General features: G+C 48.6%; 4 non-coding genes across 4 annotated transcripts; all 4 read right to left on the reverse strand.

Annotated features, from left to right (window-relative positions):
• Positions 1-13,423: 13,423 nt before the first annotated feature.
• TRNAE-CUC lies at positions 13,424-13,495 on the reverse strand. The gene has a single exon. It is a non-coding gene; the product is annotated as a tRNA-Glu (tRNA).
• Positions 13,496-14,255: 760 nt separating this feature from the next.
• On the reverse strand, positions 14,256-14,327 carry TRNAE-CUC. The gene has a single exon. It is a non-coding gene; the product is annotated as a tRNA-Glu (tRNA).
• A 760-nt stretch (positions 14,328-15,087) lies between these two features.
• On the reverse strand, positions 15,088-15,159 carry TRNAE-CUC. Its single transcript has one exon. It is a non-coding gene; the product is annotated as a tRNA-Glu (tRNA).
• Positions 15,160-15,920: 761 nt separating this feature from the next.
• Positions 15,921-15,992, reverse strand: TRNAE-CUC. The gene has a single exon. It is a non-coding gene; the product is annotated as a tRNA-Glu (tRNA).
• Positions 15,993-17,283: the final 1,291 nt, after the last annotated feature.

Below are 17,283 nucleotides of genomic sequence, written 5' to 3' on the forward strand. Positions count from 1 at the left end.
GGGGAGATCGCCGAGTCCATCGATGAGGCCGGCGGCGGAGAGGGACTCGCTGGGGCTGGCGGTGGCCGTGCGCGTGCGGCGCGAGCGGTCCGCGGCCCGCGCCGGCATCTCCGCCCGCAGGGGGCACGACCCCGGGCCCCCGCGGCAGCCGCCAGCCGGGGAGCCCCTGGCACAGCTCAAGGCAGAGCACTGAGTCCTTGAGCTGCACCGGTGCCAGGATTCACTAGAGAGACAAGCCAGGTCACGTCTGTTGGACCCACTTCTGTAGAGGAGAGAGACAAGCTTTCCAGCTACACAGCACTCTCCTTCAGGGGCCCGCACAGGAGATTACCTCACCCACCCGGTCTCCAGCATCCTGGGGCCAGCACAGCTGCAGCAACCCTGCAAACACCTTCACTTGGGCCTTGTCTACGCTCCAAGGTTTTGTCGGCAAAAGTTATGCCGCTTTAATTAAAATCACGGTTGCATGTCCACACTAGCGCCTCGTGTCAGCAGAGGGCATCCATACTAGCATTGACAGAGAGAGCAGGGCCCTGTGGTAGCTACCTCACTATGCAACTGGCCGTAGGGTGCTTTGGGATGGGTTTGCAATGCCTCATGGGGCAGGTAGAGTGCCACATGATGCAGGTTTCTCAGTCCCATAGTTCTGGAGCATCCTAGTAGATTGTCAGCTGCTTTTTCATCTGAAGAGTGTGGGGGGAGGGAGAGGAGAGGGGTGTCTGGGGTAGGGGAGACAACAGGCTGACTAACCTATCCTGAAGAAGGGGAAGGGGAAGGGGATGCCGCCACCCCATGTCAGCCCCTGGCTCTGCTCTGCACAGCAGACCCTCCCCAAGCAGCCCGCTTGCTCTGCCTGCCTACGATTCTGCGATTCCCTCCGAGTTCTCCCACAGCCTCCTCAGCTGCTTGGAGCAGTTCTGGGAGCTCCCCATGCTGAGGAATGTCAAAAAACACAGCAGTCTTTCTCCCCCTCCAGCAGCAGCCTGCCTGGTGCGGTGTTCCTAGTGCAGGGCAGAACCAGGGGTCAGCAACATGTCCGTGGTAAAAATTTTGAGGTCTGTGGTAATTTTTCAAGAAACACTGAATGACATTTCCCCCCCCCCCCCCCCCCGTCACTAAGTAGGGTAATTTTGTCAAGTGTCAGAGTAACAGCCGTGTTAGTCTGTATTCGCAAAAAGAAAAGGAGTACTTGTGGCACCTTAGAGACTAACCAATTTATTTGAGCATAAGCTTTCGTGAGTTACAGCATGCATCCGATGAAGTGAGCTGTAGCTCACGAAAGCTTATGCTCAGATAAATTGGTTAGTCTCTAAGGTGCCACAAGTACTCCTTTTCTTTTTGTCAAGTGTCTATCACACAACATAGTGGTGCCAACCCCTGGGGAACATTCCACACAAATGATTTGCTCTTTGTTCCCCAAAAGGAGCAGCACACTCAGCTGTCAGATACTTCCCAGAGCTTTGAAAGGGGTGGAGCGCATGCCTGCAGGGCAGCAGAAATCAAAACAATGAGCAGAGCAGTCAAGGCATGCATTGTGGGATATTGGCGGAAGCCAGTTCTGTCAACAAAACAAACTGCAGTGTCTATGCTGATGCATTGTTGCTTTAACTTTGCTGCAAAAGGCTTTATGCCTCTCACTGAGGTGGTTTTATTTTGTTAGCAAAACAGCAGAGTTTTGCTGTCAAAAGTAGCTTTGTTCTGTAGACACCTCCCCTGTTTTGTCAGCAAAAGGCAGGTTTTGCTGACAAAACTTTGTAGTGTAGACAAGACCTTAGACTTAGGTAGATTGATTTAAAACAATATACTGTAGAAATAGATTTAAGAATAGGAGAGAAAAACTAGTGTGTGTATTTGGAATGGAGTCTGAGGGGCAGCCGAGAAGAATATCTCAGCCATTTTCATTTCCCACTATAGTGTAGACAGGTAGTGGCCAAGATTTCTAGTCCTGGCTGTGACACTGACTAACAATGTAAATGGAGGATTTCCCAGCTCCTCCTGCTCATTCCTTTGGGCCACACCATGAGTATTATGGTATATGTACTCTTGGAAGATTTGGAAAGATTAAGGAATGGGTTGCTTATAATATTACAGAACTATTGTCATACAAAACATTAAAATTAAGAGATAAATTTATTGGATAGAAGATTGATTTGGAAGTTATTGAAGTAAATGTTTCATTAATGTTCAGTATTTTTGCTTTATCTAATTACACTTTAAATGGGACAAAAGCAGGTCAGATGGGAACAGATATGAAAACCAAACAAAATTATACCTTTTCACAGTATAAACAAAGAAGAAACCTCTTGGACCCTATATGTCACACAGTATATTTCTAAACATGGGATTATGATACAGTGTTAGGCATTTATCCTGCAATGAAATCCATGCAAGCGCAAGGGTCTGTCCTTGAGATTCTGATTGCAGGATTTGGGCCTTGTTTCATACGTTCATAACAAAGGAATTGAAACAGAAGAGTCATGGGGAGGAAGCAGTGAGTAATGAAGTTATGTGGTTACTTAGTAAATGCATACACAATTTTAAATAGCTTTAAATAAACCAGCTGCTTTCATAACAAAGCCTGGGTGAAACCCTTGATCCATTGGAGTCAGTAGCAAAACTCTCATTGACTTCAGTGGGGTCTGGATTTCATCCCAAAATTCCAATGCAGACAAAAGGGAAATGCTCTCCAACTAAAATCAAAGTAAAGTTTTCTAAAGTAACATTTAACTCTGATCTCCCAGTACATCCTGTTTGTCTTTGTCTCATAGATTGTAAACAGTTTGGGGGCAGATATGATCTTTTTCTTGCACAATGCCAAATATGTCAGCACTTAAAAAAATAGCAAGAAAAAACACTGAGTATTTGAATACACTAACCTCAATGGAATGGAGGAAAAACATCTGCTGTCTTCCAAGTCCTAGTATATCAAGGAGATGTGTGTGAAATCTTACCTGCTTGCATTAGGGATATGCACTATGGCCCTATCCAGCACAGCATTTAAACTTAAAATTAAGCACTTTAAGGGCTTTACTGGATCAGGGGTGAAAGAGAATAGCAAAAACAAAGTGATATGTGAATAGACAATGGGGAGAGAGAGAGATAAAGAGGTCAGTGGAAGTTCTCCCACACCACAATCAATATCCACAGGACTTTCTCACCTCTGCAGGTGGTCACTGAGATGCCTATCCACAGTTTGACAGTGTTTTTGTACCTGTATGTAGAGGCACCGTTGGTGTCAAAGAGCTACATTTTGCCCCCCTCTCCTATGATGTATATACCTGGGTATCAAGATGCTCACAGATGCAGTCCTCCACCCTCAAAATACATTTGTTCCAAATGACCGGACTTTTCTCTACACTAAATGGCCCTATAACAATTATGTAGTTCGCAGAAAGAAAAGGAGTACTAGTGGCACCTTAGAGACTAACCAATTGGAGACTAACCAATGCAAAGTCTAAGGTGTGACTAGTACTCCTTTTCTTTTTGCGAATACAGACTAACACGGCTGCTACTGTGAAATCTGTAATTATGTAGTTGAAACCAGACAATCACTACATTCTCGAATGAACTCATACAGGAAAATGATAAGACAAAAAACACCATATCACATGTGGGTGAACACTTTTCACAAAGTGATCACTCTAAATCTGACCCATCAGTCCTCCTCTTCAAAGGAAACCTACACAACACTTTCAAAGATGAGCCTGGAATCTTAAATTCATAACTTTGTTAGACACTAAAAATCATGTTCTTAATAAAGGCACTATATTTACAGCTTATTACAACAACTAACCCCCCTTTTTGTCCTATAACTACAGGGGTGTTGATGGGACACTTCACCTTGAATAGTCCCATAGAATATGTGGTAACTACTTATGCTAAATTATCTGTTTGACCTTGTATTTAGCTGTGACACTCTGAGTACCTTTCCCAGACCTGAAGAGCTCGGTGCAACTCTCACCGAGACAAGCTTCTTTCATAAACAGAAGTTGGTCCAATAAAAGATATTACCTCACCCATCTTGTCTCTCTGATATCCTGGATATGCTTACAACAACTCTGCAAACAGACTTTCCTCTGTAAGGAGATATTGACCTGCTGAAAGAGCCTGGAAGCTAATTAAGTGCAGTCCCTTCTGTCTATTTAAAGGACTTTTATTTATGGTCATTATTGTATTGGCACATCTAAGATGTGCAACATGATATTTGTAGGGCTAGGCTCAGGATTTGGGTACAAGAGTATCGAGATAAATGTATCTTTTATTGTAGCCTGGTGCAGTACTGCTTATGTCCACCAGGTAGCAGTAGCTGATAACAGACAGTCTGCGTCAAGTGCAGAAGAAAACTAAAGCTATGGTTATTTTAGGATTAGGGAACAGAATGAAGAAAAATGAATAAAAGTGTGTATTATTATTGAGCAAACCAAAGGGGGAGATGTTCAAAGGCACAAAGGGCAGTTAGATACCTACGTTCCATTTAAAGTCAATGGGAACTGGGAGCCTAACTGCCATTTCTGCCTTTGAAAAATCTCCCTTCGAAGTGATGTGTGTTTTCCCAAAGCACACTCTGCAAAATAATAATAAAAAGACTTGTCTTTCTTGTGTTAACAAAACCTACCAATTCTCCTTTTTTGGGGAACTGGTGTCAGATCTGCTGGGGAGGCATGAGCTTTTTCATAAACAACCACATCGGGCTAAATGATGTAATTCCATTGGCTCAGTTTTAAAATTGTGTTTATTCATTTACTTGCTAATTCATAACAGTTTGTTTCCCAGTTAGTGCAGACTGCTGAGGCTACTATGTACATGCACATACATTAACACACTCACTGTCTGAACATGAATCTCTATTGTGTTCTGGGCCCATTATACTGCTCTAGCATATCAAGGGAGCTGAAAATCCAGTAGATCTAGCCCCCAGGAAATTCTGCCATCATAGGAGGAATCCCCAGAGGGTGTAATGGCTCTACACAACCCACTGATGTAGTGGGTGAGGGTACTCAAGCTTGTACACAGAAGGCCCAGCTGGCCCAAGAAAGGGGGAAATGCAAAGATGGCTTACAGCCACTTCTCTCTTCACTCCCTGCAATTCTGCACTGAGCATAGCTCAGCTAGAACAGAGGATTAGAATCTTTACACCTGCAGCTTCCAAAAGGTTCCGGCAGGTTCACTCCTTTCTCCGTATTCAATGACAATTATGCTATTCTCCGTTTCAAACAACACTTTGTTAAAGCATGCTAAAAAAACAACAAACTTTAGGGTGCACCAGCAGGGTCTACATGCTAATGCTCAACACGTTAGAGCACTTTTAGAAAGCACACCTCCATTACTCCACTATGTAGATGAGCCCTTGGTCACTCAAGTTAATAAATTTAGGATCATTTAGGGATAGTCTCCATTACCATACTACATTGGCACAGCTGCACCGATGTGGCTGTACCGCTGTAGCGTGTCTGGTGAAGACACTTCTATGCTGATGGGAGAGCGCTCTCACACTTCTGAGTGATGTAAGTTACATCGACTTAAGTGGTAGTCGAGGCAAGCCCTATGATTCCTCCCTTTCCTTCTCTCAAGTCCTGTTGCTTTTCCTTCTAGAACTTCAAAATTTGTCTCTTCATCTCTGTACCCACTTTTGAATCTCTGGTCCATTCCCTTGTTATTTTTCACTTGGACTGCGATAAAGGTCTCCTCTCTGGCTTGAGGTTATGCAGCTAATCCTTTAGGTTTGCCCTTGCTTGCAGCATGATCTTTGGGGTAGGGATATCCGTGGTATATATGAAAAGCACTATGCAAACTAATGGCACTATTTAAACACTGAAATAATAATACAAAGGGAAAGATGTTTAATGTCACAAAACTTATGTACTTTGAGGCTTGAGGGTATGTCTATGCTATGCAGACTATGTCACCCTAGCGCTGTAATGTAGATGCAGCATACACCGACAGAAGGGATTTTTCTATTAGTGTAGGAACACTTCACCCCTGCCCCCCCCCCCCCAACAATACTAGTTATCTTGACAGAAGCCCTCTTCCATCAACATAGCTGAATCCATGCTGGGTGTTATGTTGGCATGATTATGTCTGTCAGGGATGTGTTATTTCTAAACGTGTAAGAGCTGAATGCTGCTTCCCTCTACAGTACAGAGGGGAACCACACATAAAACATGTTAGAAGTAACAGGATTAAGAAACTTTTCTATTATTTTTGCTGTTTCATTGCTGTCTGTTCAAGGCAGTAATGTTAGTTAAGTATAGATCAATTTAAATTCTTCAAAATAAAAAAAAAGATTAGATGTCCATATCCCTTAGTGAATGAACACTTGACATGACCTTCAGTTTGTTTCAGTCATAAAACAGCTCCTCTGAGACGATTGCTTTATTTTGTTGATACATTATTAGCATAAAATAAATCTATTTGGTGCATAGCTCAAAATCTAAAATCAGAAAAAAGGAGTATAGTATAGAAGATCAGGGTTGGAAGGGACCTCAGGAGGTCATCTAGTCCAATCCCCTGCTCAAAGCAGGGCCAATCCCCAACTAAACCATCCCAGCCAGGGCTTTGTCAAGCCTGACCGTAAAAACTTCTAAGGAAGGAGATTTCACCACCTCCCTAGGTAATGCATTCCAGTGTTTCACCACCCTCTTAGTGAAAAAGTTTTTCCTAATATCCAACCTAAACCTCCCCCACTGCAACTTGAGACCATTACTCCTTGTTCTGTCATCTGCTACCACTGAGAACAGTCTAGATCCATCCTCTTTGGAACCCCCTTTCAGGCAGTTGAAAGCAGCTATCAAATCCCCCTCATTCTTCTCTTCTGCAGACTAAACAATCCCAGTTCCCTCAGCCTCTCCTCATAAGTCATGTGCTCCAGTCCCCTGATCATTTTTGTTTCCCTTCTCTGGACGTTTTCCAATTTTTCCACATCCTTCTTGTAGTGTGGGGCCCAAAACTGGACACAGTACCCCTGTTGAGGCCTCACCAATGTTGAACAGAGGGGAACAATCACATCCCTCGATCTGCTGGCAATGCCCCTGCTTATACATCCCAAAATGCCATTGGCCTTCTTGGCAACAAGGGCACACTGTTGACTCATATCCAGCTTCTCGTCCACTGTAACCCCTAGGTCCTTTTCCGCAGAACTGCTGCCTAGCCATTCGGTCCCTAGTCTGTAGCGGTGCATGGGATTCTTCTGTCCTAAGTGCAGGACTCTGCACTTGTCCTTGTTGAACCTCAGATTTCTTTTGGCCCAATCCTCTAATTTGTCTAGGGCCCTCTGTATCCTATCCCTACCCTCCAGTGTATCTACCTCTCCTCCCAGTTTAGTGTCACCTGCAAACTTGCTGAGGGTACAATCCACACCATCCTCCAGATCATTAATGAAGTTATTGAACAAAACCGGCCTGAGGACCGACGCTTTGGGCACTCCACTTGATACCGGCTGTCAACTAGACATGGAGCCATTGATCACTACCCGTTGAGCCCGAAAATCTAGCCAGCTTTCTATCCACCTTATAGTCCATTCATCCAGCCCATACTTCTTTAACTTACTGGCAAGAATACTGTGGGAGACCATGTCAAAAGCTTTGCTAAAGTCAAGGAACAACACATCCACCGCTTTCCCCTCATCCACAGAGCCAGTTATCTCGTCATAGAAGGCAATTAGATTAGTCAGGCATGACTTGCCCTTGGTGAATCCATGCTGACTGTTCCTGATCACTTTCCTCTCCTCTAAGTGCTTCAGAATTGATTCCTTAAGGACCTGCTCCTTGATTTTTCCAGGGACTGAGGTGAGGCTGACTGGCCTGTAGTTCCCAGGATCCTCCTTCTTCCCTTTTTTAAAGATGGGCACTACATTAGCCTTTTTCCAGTCGTCCGGGACTTCCCCGGATCGCCATGACTTTTCAAAGATAGTGGCCAATGGCTCTGCAATCACATCCGCCAACTCCTTTAGCACTCTCGGATGCAGCGCATCCGGCCCCATGGACTTGTGCTCGTCCAGCTTTTCTAAATAGTCCCGAACCACTTTTCTCCACAGAGGGTTGGTCACCTCCTCCCCATGCTGTGCTGCCCAGTGCAGCAGTCTGGGAGCTGACCTTGTTTGTGAAGACAGAGGCAAAAAAAGCATTGAGTACATTAGCTTTTTCCACTTCCTCTGTCACTAGGTTGCCTCCCTCATTCAATAAGGGGCCCACACTTTCCTTGACTTTCTTCTTGTTGCTAACATACCTGAAGAAACCCTTCTTGTTACTCTTAACATCTCTTGCTAGCTGCAACTCCGGGTGTGGTTTGGCCTTCCTGATTTCACTCCTGCATGCCCAAGCAATATTTTTATACTCATCCCTGGTCATTTGTCCAATCTTCCACTTCTTGTAAGCTTCTTTTTTGTGTTCAAGATCAGCAAGGATTTCACTGTTAAGCCAAGCTGGTTGCCTGCCATATCTACTATCCTTTCTACACATTGGGATGGTTTGTCCCTGTAACCTCAATAAGGATTCTTTAAGATACAGCCAGCTCTCCTGGACTCCTTTCCCCCTAGCTTCATTATCCATAGAAGTCACATTCATCCAGTTACAATCAGAGGGCTCCTGCTCCCACTGAATTCAATGATAGCTTTGCTACTAATTTCAGTGGAAGCAGGAGCAGATCTTTTATATTAAATTTTAAACAATGACGATTTATAATTTCAGTATTTTCATTCATTCTTTTTTTTTTCCCCCCCACAAAACAATTGCACAGTTGCTTGGCGCACTTGACAATTGGATTATTTCTATGTTATCACATACAAATCTCATTTGCTTGCAAATTAATAATTGTGGTGGGACTCTGAACTTAGGTATAGAAGGATTGAAGAAATGCAATTTTAACTCTTTATATAAAGTTAATTTGTTTTCTTCTCACACAGAAAACTTTTCTAGATTCTGTTTAGCCTATATTGGCTTGGACTCAGGAATCCGAGTTTTAACAATACCATAAGGTTAACACTTCAGGTTTCTCAAATCAGTCAATGGTTTGTCCTACTCCCCCCTGAAATTTATGGCATGAATTCATAAACATCAATTGCAAAGAAGTTGCTACCATAATTCAAAGGAGACAGCAAAAATCAAATTATCCAATTACAGTTTTATCAAATATTAATCATGAAAATCTTCCAGTCCTTTATAGTGCCAACATTTCTCTCCCAGGGTGTCAGGAAAGTAATTAGTACCTGGTTTTGATTACATTCTTACCTTGGAAAGGACATTTTTCAATTGGAAGAGGAATGCACACAAACAGAAGATTTTAACTGATTCTTCATTTTAACATGTTTTGAGGAATATCTATAAATTGAGTTTGCTGAATATTTATTCATTTGCAATTGAGGAAACTTCATAACACTGGGCAGAGGCACACAGAATCCACCCCAGGGCCTGTTCTGAAATATATGGGTTTTACACAATACTGTAATCCAGCAATTAAAATGTTAATCATCTCACATCGTAAATACATGGGCTCACCTGGAGTACTGCATTCCTACAGACTACAAGTTCTACTCCATTTAATATAGCTGCATTAAGCAACATGACTCCACATCTGTCATATGTTGTTTGTTTTCTCATCCCCTTCCCAGAGGGAGAAGTGTGTGGAATGGAGTGTCTTGTTTTGGTAGGATTGGTTTTGTAGTTAATTATACCTGTTGCTATGTGTTTGTGTTAGAGAAGCATCAAAGAAATGCACCTTGCTCTTGGAATCGAAAGCGGTGAGGTTTGTGATACAAGTGCCTGGGAAGTGGGATACAAGTTGATATATTGTTGCAAATATTCAGTATTGTATTTGTTTAAAACGAACAAAAGCCCATCCCATGGACCCAACTCCTTTGCCACCTGCATGCACCAGAGGTTCTAAATACAGTACAGTGGAACCACTGTGATATGCACCACGGAAAGCTGTCTCTATAGCATCGTGTAGGCAGGAAAGATGGAGATGGAAATGAACCATAGAAGGGAACAGTATTGTGGTTGGCAGGTCCGTGACTGGACAATCTCCCCTTTCTAGGGGAGTGCCAGGCAACAGTTGTATTTGTACTTAAAGAGGTGGGGCTGGGAATATTTTTGCCCTTCCTCTATCTCTGTGATTCCTATGTTCAAATCTTATTTATTTGGTTTATGGACAAGGGACCACGATCTGGTCCAAGGTGTGCAGAAATTCATAGTTTTAAGCCAGAATGGACCATTAGTTCATCTAGTCCAGTGTTTCTCAACCAGGGACCCGGGGCCCTCGGGGGCACCGCAGACAAGTTTAAGGGGGTCCGTCAAGCATGGCCAGTATTAGACTCGCTAGTGCCCAGGGCAGAAAGCCAAAGCCCCGCTCTGCAAGACTGCAGCCCGGGGCACCGAGTGCCACTAGCCAGGGCTGAAGCCAAAGCCTGAGCAATTTAGCTTTGTGGTGCTCCCTGTGGCATGGGGCCCTGGGCAATTACCCTGCTTGCTATCCCTTAATGCTGGCCCTGGCTTTTATCTGCAGAAAAACAGTTGTGGCATAGCTGGGCTGTGGAGTTTTTATACCATGTTGGGGGGCGGGGGGTTGGGGCTCAGAAAGAAAAATGCTGAGAACCCCAAATCTAGTCTGATGTCCTGTATAACACAGGCCATTAATTTTAACCCGGATACCCCTATACCTATAGTAAGACCAAAGACTTTAGTTGGATTAAAGCACTAACGTTTGTGACCTCCTACTGAAAAGAGTTTCCTGAGATTATGTAGCCCAAGATCCAATGTTCTTCAGCAGCAGCGGTAAGAGCTAGAAACTGTGGACTACAAACTGCTGTGTGGAGGGAGTACTTCCTGGTTCCTCCCAGGAAGTACCCTCTGCCCTCTCAGCAGGAAGTTTTAGTGCTGAGTGGAGCCGGGAGCATGAGATAAGCAGAAAAGAGGCTGCTGGACTGTAATCCCATTCTATGTTTCCTTACAGGTAGGACCAAAATGCAGCACCAGGTTTACAATGGCACCGGTGTCACCATGGAGCCGGGCTCATGCTCAGGAGGGACCCCGGCCTGCTCCACTTGTACTACACCCGAGAGCTCACCAGCTCCCCCTCGCTCACCACTTGATCCTCTCCGCCTCCCGGCCGAGGGTTGTTCTCCACCCCCTGGCCGGACCCCAGTGCACTCCGGCTCTGGGCAGTCTCTGCTTCCCACCACTTATGGGCCCTCGCCTGTCTGCCCGGAGCTGAGCCGCCTGGGACTGAGGCAGAAGCCTGGTCAGTCTCAGCCAGTTGGGGCGGGGCGGGGGGGCTTGCCACTCATGAGGGGCCGGAGCGATTCCCCGCCCCGGGACCAGCCCTGGCTGTGCTGCCAGCTCAGCCTGGCAGACACAGTCGCCTCCCAGCAGGGCCGGTGAGTGCAGCTGGGAGGCAGGGAGTGGGTCTCTGGGGGGTGCTGGGCTGTAAGAGGGCAAGGAAGATCTGTGCGTGTTGGGGCACTAGGGAGTGGAGGTTCTGTGTGAGGTGATGGGTTGTTGTAGTGGGGCTGTGGGCAGGGGGGTGTTGGACAGGGGTGGTGTTGTGCAGGGCACTGTGCATTTGTATGGGGGGTGGGGTCTGGGAAGGCACTGGGCATAGTGGGTCCGGGGGCGGGGGCGCTCTGGCCATAGGGAGTCAGGGAGATGTTTCAGAGATGCCAACTTTCTGATTTCCCCGGGAGTGCTTGACCCCCCACTTTACCCCAGGCCCTACTCCCGTTCTGCCTCTTCCCACCCCTGCTCCACACCCACCCCACCTCTTCCTACCCCTCGGAGGCAGGGTGGCCAAGTGGCCAGTGCCTGGGGGCCATCAGCAGGGGGGTGGTGGCCCCAGTAGGGGGGCCCAGCCCACCCGACTCCACCAGGCCTCAACCCAGGCCCTAACAGCAGTGGAGCAGTCCATCACTGGGTCAACAGGGAATCCCACCAAAACACAGTGACCTCATGAGGGTGGGAGGTACCACTCCCTCACCCACCCTGGGTCACTTCCTACCAGCTTTCCTGCAGCAGCAGTCCATAGGGTATCGGGGCCTCCAGCCTCCTCAGCGCTGGACACTCCCTGGGGTTCCGATAGCGGCAGGCCTCTGGTGCAGGTCCCGGGATCTTTCGCTCCTGTAGGTAAGGGCTGTAACAGCTCCTAGGCTGGAACCTCTACCAAGCATCCTTCCTCCTCAGCAGAACACCTAAACTGAGCTATGCTGCTCCCTTTTATACTGCAGCAGCAGTTGGAGCATGCCCCACAGGGTCACGTGGGCATGGCTCTGGCTGCTAAGAGCACTGCTTTAACCCATTCCGCTCCAGTGCAGGGCCAGTCACAGATGCTAAATTTAGTATGGCAGAGGTAAGTTAAATAGCTAAATAAATAATAAGAAATATTAAAAAAATATATTTTTAAAGCGATTAGTACAAGCGAAGGTCACCGTACCAATCTTTCCACAATAGTGAAGAGTGCTGTTGCTGGCCACTTATGCAAGAGTCTCAATTAAATTTCATCAAGACTTAGTTAAACTAAGACGAATTGATCTGTGGTCTGAAAGAGGCAAGGCAGATGTGAAGTAGAGCCTGGAGGGTCAAGCACTCCAGCAAGCAAATAAAGTCCACCCACTTCCCTGACTGGGAATCGAACCCAGGCTGTGAGAACACCAAATCCTGACCACTAGACCATCAGGGAGAGGCACTGTAGGGACTTGCTCGACCCACATACGTGTGTATCTTCTCCAGACGCCACTGGCACAGGGGAAACCTGGACTCCAGCAACCACGGGTGAGGGAGAGCTACAAGTGGTCAGGGCTATAGCAGGAGGCAAAAAGCTCCCTTCTCTGAGGCTCGAGCTCAGGACCTTCAGATTATGAGACTGACGCGCTACCGACAGCACTCAGAAGGCTTGCCTGCAGCGCCTGGCCACTGCTGGGTGGAGGGTGAGTGGCAGTTGAGAGCACAGCACAGTTGAGTTTGTCTGCAGGACAGACGGTGGTGCAGGTGGTGACGTCAGCCTCCTGTAGGCAGACGCAGTTCACCTGACTACCCCTGCAGCTGGACCCTCCCCCAGTTCTTCCTGGAAGTCCAGACTGCACCCCATCCCTCAGCAGACCAGCCAAGAAAAAGCCCTCCTTGAGTGGCGCCGGAAGTTGTACCATGGTGCTGAGCGCCTACCATCCTCACCACTCGAGAAGAGGAAGGGGAAAAATGCCCTCTTGGACTAATGAAGAGAGGAGCTGCGGGAAGGCAGGAGAGGGCGAGAGCTGAAGAAAGGGGGAAGGCCCCTCCCGAGCAGGCCCTGAAAGTTGGAGTGCAAAAGGGCGGATGTGTCAGGGGAAGGCAGAAGAGAAAGAAGAGCTTCTTGAAAGACAAGTATTACAAAGGGGTTTCAAAGGCTGCGTGTGAGCAAGAAAACCAGGCAGCCCAGATGAGAGTGAGCAAAGTCCACCTGCTTCCCTGACTGGGAATCGAACCCAGGCCGTGGCGGTGAGAACGCCAAATCCTGACCACTAGACCATCAGGGAGAGGCACTGTAGGGGCTTGCTCGACCCGCATACGTGTGTATCTTCTCCAGACGCCACTGGCACAGGGGAATCCTGGACTCCAGCAACCACGGGTGAGGGAGAGCTACAAGTGGTAAGGGCTATAGCAGGAGGCAAAAAGCTCCCTTCTCTGAGGCTCGAGCTCAGGACCTTCAGATTATGAGACTGACGCGTTACCGACAGCACTCAGAAGGCTTGCCTGCAGCGCCTGGCCACTGCTGGGTGGAGGGTGAGTGGCATTTGAGAGCACAGCACAGTTGAGTTTGTCTGCAGGACAGACGGTGGTGCAGGTGGTGACGTCAGCCTCCTGTAGGCAGACGCAGTTCACCTGACTACCCCTGCAGCTGGACCCTCCCCCAGTTCTTCCTGGAAGTCCAGACTGCACCCCATCCCTCAGCAGACCAGCCAAGAAAAAGCCCTCCTTGAGTGGCGCCGGAAGTTGTACCATGGTGCTGAGCGCCTACCATCCTCACCACTCGAGAAGAGGAAGGGGAAAAATGCCCTCTTGGACTAATGAAGAGAGGAGCTGCGGGAAGGCAGGAGAGGGCGAGAGCTGAAGAAAGGGGGAAGGCCCCTCCCGAGCAGGCCCTGAAAGTTGGAGTGCAAAAGGGCGGATGTGTCAGGGGAAGGCAGAAGAGAAAGAAGAGCTTCTTGAAAGACAAGTATTACAAAGGGGTTTCAAAGGCTGCGTGTGAGCAAGAAAACCAGGCAGCCCAGATGAGAGTGAGCAAAGTCCACCTGCTTCCCTGACTGGGAATCGAACCCAGGCCATGGCGGTGAGAACGCCAAATCCTGACCACTAGACCATCAGGGAGAGGCACTGTAGGGGCTTGCTCGACCCGCATACGTGTGTATCTTCTCCAGACGCCACTGGCACAGGGGAATCCTGGACTCCAGCAACCACGGGTGAGGGAGAGCTACAAGTGGTAAGGGCTATAGCAGGAGGCAGAAAGCTCCCTTCTCTGAGGCTCGAGCTCAGGACCTTCAGATTATGAGACTGACGCGTTACCGACAGCACTCAGAAGGCTTGCCTGCAGCGCCTGGCCACTGCTGGGTGGAGGGTGAGTGGCATTTGAGAGCACAGCACAGTTGAGTTTGTCTGCAGGACAGACGGTGGTGCAGGCGGTGACGTCAGCCTCCTGTAGGCAGACGCAGTTCACCTGACTACCCCTGCAGCTGGACCCTCCCCCAGTTCTTCCTGGAAGTCCAGACTGCACCCCATCCCTCAGCAGACCAGCCAAGAAAAAGCCCTCCTTGAGTGGCGCCGGAAGTTGTACCATGGTGCTGAGCGCCTACCATCCTCACCACTCGAGAAGAGGAAGGGGAAAAATGCCCTCTTGGACTAATGAAGAGAGGAGCTGCGGGAAGGCAGGAGAGGGCGAGAGCTGAAGAAAGGGGGAAGGCCCCTCCCGAGCAGGCCCTGAAAGTTGGAGTGCAAAAGGGCGGATGTGTCAGGGGAAGGCAGAAGAGAAAGAAGAGCTTCTTGAAAGACAAGTATTACAAAGGGGTTTCAAAGGCTGCGTGTGAGCAAGAAAACCAGGCAGCCCAGATGAGAGTGAGCAAAGTCCACCTGCTTCCCTGACTGGGAATCGAACCCAGGCCGTGGCGGTGAGAACGCCAAATCCTGACCACTAGACCATCAGGGAGAGGCACTGTAGGGGCTTGCTCGACCCGCATACGTGTGTATCTTCTCCAGACGCCACTGGCACAGGGGAATCCTGGACTCCAGCAACCACGGGTGAGGGAGAGCTACAAGTGGTAAGGGCTATAGCAGGAGGCAGAAAGCTCCCTTCTCTGAGGCTCGAGCTCAGGACCTTCAGATTATGAGACTGACGCGTTACCGACAGCACTCAGAAGGCTTGCCTGCAGCGCCTGGCCACTGCTGGGTGGAGGGTGAGTGGCATTTGAGAGCACAGCACAGTTGAGTTTGTCTGCAGGACAGACGGTGGTGCAGGCGGTGACGTCAGCCTCCTGTAGGCAGACGCAGTTCACCTGACTACCCCTGCAGCTGGACCCTCCCCCAGTTCTTCCTGGAAGTCCAGACTGCACCCCATCCCTCAGCAGACCAGCCAAGAAAAAGCCCTCCTTGAGTGGCGCCGGAAGTTGTACCATGGTGCTGAGCGCCTACCATCCTCACCACTCGAGAAGAGGAAGGGGAAAAATGCCCTCTTGGACTAATGAAGAGAGGAGCTGCGGGAAGGCAGGAGAGGGCGAGAGCTGAAGAAAGGGGGAAGGCCCCTCCCGAGCAGGCCCTGAAAGTTGGAATGCAAAAGGGCGGATGTGTCAGGGGAAGGCAGAAGAGAAAGAAGAGCTTCTTGAAAGACAAGTATTAGCAAAGGGGTTTCAAAGGCTGCGTGTGAGCAAGAAAACCAGGCAGCCCAGATGAGAGTGAGCAAAGTCCACCTGCTTCCCTGACTGGGAATCGAACCCAGGCCATGGCGGTGAGAACGCCAAATCCTGACCACTAGACCATCAGGGAGAGGCACTGTAGGGGCTTGCTCGACCCGCATACATGTGTATCTTCTCCAGACGCCACTGGCACAGGGGAATCCTGGACTCCAGCAACCACGGGTGAGGGAGAGCTACAAGTGGTAAGGGCTATAGCAGGAGGCAAAAAGCTCCCTTCTCTGAGGCTCGAGCTCAGGACCTTCAGATTATGAGACTGACACGTTACCGACAGCACTCAGAAGGCTTGCCTGCAGCGCCTGGCCACTGCTGGGTGGAGGGTGAGTGGCATTTGAGAGCACAGCACAGTTGAGTTTGTCTGCAGGACAGACGGTGGTGCAGGCGGTGACGTCAGCCTCCTGTAGGCAGACGCAGTTCACCTGACTACCCCTGCAGCTGGACCCTCCCCCAGTTCTTCCTGGAAGTCCAGACTGCACCCCATCCCTCAGCAGACCAGCCAAGAAAAAGCCTTCCTTGAGTGGCGCCGGAAGTTGTACCATGGTGCTGAGCGCCTACCATCCTCACCACTCGAGAAGAGGAAGGGGAAAAATGCCCTCTCAGACTAATGAAGAGAGGAGCTGTGGGAAGGCAGGAGAGGGCAAGAGCTGAAGAAAGGGGAAAGACCCCTCCCGAGCAGGCCCTAAATGTTGGAGTGCAAAAGGGCGGATGTGTCAGGGGAAGGCAGAAGAGAAAGAAGAGCTTCTTGAAAGACAGGTATTAGCAAAGGGGTTTCAAAGGCTGCGTGTGAGTGAGAAAATCAGGCAGCCCAGATGAGAGCGAGCAATGTCCACCTGCTTCATTGCATTCGTCAGGAGTGACTTCTTCTGGCTGCTGTCTGCACGTAGAGAGGCAGTATGCTAACTCACTTTTCTCTCCCAACACACACACACTCCCCCAACATGTACTCTGTCTCTGTCCCATACATGGTGTCCTCTACTCTCTCAAACACTTCCCAACGCACATTCTCTCTGTGTTTTCTGCCCCCTGTCACACAGTCTCCCCCTCCCATCACACTTCAGTTGAAAAGTGGCTGGCAATCTAGTAGGATGCCCATGGAACCATGGGCTTGAGTAAACTGCATCATGTGACAGTGTACTTGCCCATAACTTTTTGTCTACAGAACTCTGTTGTGTAGACATGATCGAAGAGTTTTCTCCTTCAGTGAGTCAACAAGACTGTTAGCCAGGGGACTGGGTGCCACCTAGAGGCTGGTATGGAGAACAGAAGTGTTGCCTTCAGCATGTTTTTCTCAGATGATCACTTACATGTTCGGTCTATCAACCAATGCTGGCTCCCTATAGCTCAAATTGGGCATAGAAGCAGTT

Source organism: Chelonia mydas, chromosome 11, assembly GCF_015237465.2.
Source record: "Chelonia mydas isolate rCheMyd1 chromosome 11, rCheMyd1.pri.v2, whole genome shotgun sequence".
Taxonomy (NCBI): domain Eukaryota; kingdom Metazoa; phylum Chordata; order Testudines; family Cheloniidae; genus Chelonia; species Chelonia mydas.